Raw genomic sequence first — 3,387 nt, forward strand, 5'->3', positions numbered from 1 at the left:
ATCTGTTTGGTGAGCGCATGCGCCCGATAGCAAAAACCTCTCCAAAATAAATAAATTAATTAATTAAATTAAATAATTATTTTATTTAACTTTATTTGTTTATTCATTTATTTTAATTTGACCAAGGGGCAGAGCGAGAGAAAGAGAAAGATAGACAGAGAGAGAGAGAGCAAGAGAGCGAGAGAGAGAGAGAGAAAGGGAAAATCTAGCAAGCCACAGGACCAGCAGTTGGCATAATGGCTATGTCACTGGACTCCCATGTACTCGACAGCAGTTTAAGTCCCTGATTCAGTGGCTTAAACTCAACCAGGCTTGTGTGAGTGCATGCCCAAGACCCAGAGAGGAGAAGGAAGAATGGATTGCATTGTGACCATCCTCCCTGGGGAGGGGGGGTGATTTCTCACTTTCTGTCTCTGTCTCTCTCTGTCTTTCTGGTGAGTGCACACATCCTATAGCAAAAACCTCTCCAATAACAGCAACAAAAAAAAAAAAAAAAGGAGAAAAAGAAAAGCATAGAAAATAACATGAGTAATGGTCTGGAGATTTCAAGTAAGTCTTCTCTCTGACTTGAGTACATAGAGAACAGCTGGCACAAGCCAGGATCCCCAAGTGGGTACTTTTGCGAAGGGAAGCCTCATAGTGGAAATGTAGCAGACAGCTCAGTGCACCTAGATGTGGGGACATGCAGCTACGAGATGCAGCATGTGCAAGTGCAGGAGACGTCGGCCCTTCTTAGGTCCAGGGAGGGGCTATTGGCCCCATCCTTGGAGAAGGACCTGGAGAAAGTCACTGGGGAAAAGAATAAGATGATTAAATTAGATTCTCTAAAAGGACTTTTATTTATTTAAATTTATTTATTTACATTCACATACTATACATCATTACAGCATACAAAATGAAATTTTCCATTCAGAATACACAGTACATTGGCTCACATCAACATACGTGTTATCGTCAACAAATAACTTTCCATTTCTTGTTTCCTGTATTTGTTACTTATTTTCCTATTCTTGATTTCCTGTGGGAGGCTGTGCACCAGCGAGTCTGCCGAGGCCATTTTTCAGGAGTCTCTTACTATTGCCATCTTAGGCTCAGAGAGCAAACCATTACAAAAGCCACAATTGGCTCCCCTTCAAAAACCTCATCTTCAACACCACACTCTGATTGGCCACTTCCCATAGCAAATCGGTGAGCTTAGAATCCCTCAGATTTGCATATCCGGGTACCTCCTGATTGGTCCACAAAGCAACCAATCATAACCCCTTTTGCTATCCTTCATTCAACCAATCATGGCCCACCAATGTGTATATAAGCATGATCTCTGGCCCATAATCGCTGGACAACCCTGAGCTGCGACGCCGCATCGTTTCCGGACAACCCTGAGCTGTGACGCTGCATCATCTCCGGACGACCCTGAACTGTGACGCTGCATCGTCTCTGGATGACCCTGAGCTGTGACGACATTATGTCAGCTCCGGATGACCCTGAACACTGTGTCGTCTCCATGCTGTCTACAATAAAGAGACGACCCTGAAGAGACACCACATCATCTCTGTGCTGTGATAGTGCGCCATTCGTCCAGTCTCTCACTCCTTCCCTCAGGAAACCCGTTCTACTGTCCCGCAGGCCGGGACAATTACCTATCTCTCACCTTCTGCCATCTCCCACCCTCCTTCCACACTGTCTCTGGTATCTATGGTTGCTTCCTATGCCTTTCTCCGCCCACATTTTATTGATTCACTAAAGATTATAATTAATCTAAATATTTTGAATAGTAAGCACAGCTGATATATACATATCAACAAACACAAGTCTGACTTTAGGCATAAACCTCAGTGAGTAGGATGAACATACTATAAAGTAGCACCTAGCTGGGGCTGTAAATCTTACTGCAGTCATCAAACAAATATTTTTAATGTATTTTCTCTTAATTTAAAACAGTTTTAGGTTTTTCTAAAACTTTTTTTTAACTTAATTAATTTACATTCATACCTTAAGTATTGTCACAGCATACAAAATATGATTTCCCATCCAGAATATACTGCATACTGGCATAATCATTCATGTTATTGTCAAACATTTTCCATTTTTAATTATATATATATAGATAGATAGATAGATAGATTTACCCCTATTTCTGACCCTCTGTCCTTTCCCACCCTCTTTTCACACTATCTCTGGTGTCTACCGTTGTCTTCCATTCCTTTTCCCCCCACATTCTATTGATCATATAATTTCTTGAATAATTTAACTACTTTCAATAGCAAGTTCAGCTGGTAAATTCAAGAAAAGCAGTTTTAACTTAAATAAAAGAAATTTTCAAAAACTTTGCTTAAAACCTAAACCCAGGAATCATGTTAGGATTTTGTTCAAATGATAGGTACATGAACCTATCAACATCTCAAGACAGGCCACAAACCCTTAAAACCAGACAACAAAACCTAGAAGAAAATCATCAATGTTTTAGTCAAAAGTCATAAAATTTTATTTTATCAATTCAGTCTCATGTACTTTATTTTTTGTTGTGGTTCAATCTTCCTGAATAAATTCTGGGATATATTATTCAACTCCAGGTTAGTCTCTATGATTAAGCTGGCCATTTTCTTAGTTTTTAAACTCTTATTTCTGTGTGTCTGTATTTAATTTTCCTGAAATAGCACACCATTGAGAACTTCTTGGAGCTCTGGTCTGGTGCTGGTAAATTCTTTTAGGTTTTGTTTATCTGAGAGTCTTCTTGTCTTTTCTTCCCACATGAAGGATAATCTAGCCAGGCACAGTTTTCTTGGTTGAAATTGCTTTTCTCTTAACACTTTAAATATATTTTCCCATTCATTCCTCGCTCACATTGTTTCCAATAAGAGATCTGCTATTATACTGATGAGATATCCTTTGTAGGCAACTTGATGTTTTTCTCTTGCCAATCTTAATGTCTTGTCTTTGTCTGTGGTTTTGGTCAACCTGGCTATAATGTGTCTTGGAGAAGATCTTGAGTTGATTCTATTTGAGTTTCTTTGTATTTCTTGGGACTGGATCTTTGAGTGCCTCTCTAGGTTTCAAAAGTTTTCTTGCAGGATTTCATAGACTAGATTAGCAATTCCCTTATGGGTCTCTTCACCTTCTGTGATACCTATTATCTGGATGTTTGGACGTTTGGTGGTATCTAGTATTTATTGTATATGCTCATATTTGGGGGTGCTATTTTCTCAGTATTAGTGGTGGATTTCTCTAGGCCAGCAATTTTCTCTTTTGTGTCTGAGATTCTATTTTCTGGATGATCTAATGTGCTTTTAATACTTGCAAGGGAGATTTTGACTTCTTGTATTATAGCCTTCATCTCTAACAGGTCTATTTAATTCTTTTTTTAAAAAGTGTGTAATTCCTCTTTTA

This window comes from Tupaia chinensis, unplaced genomic scaffold (assembly GCF_000334495.1).
Source record: "Tupaia chinensis unplaced genomic scaffold, TupChi_1.0 Scaffold148019_1, whole genome shotgun sequence".
NCBI lineage: Eukaryota > Metazoa > Chordata > Mammalia > Scandentia > Tupaiidae > Tupaia > Tupaia belangeri.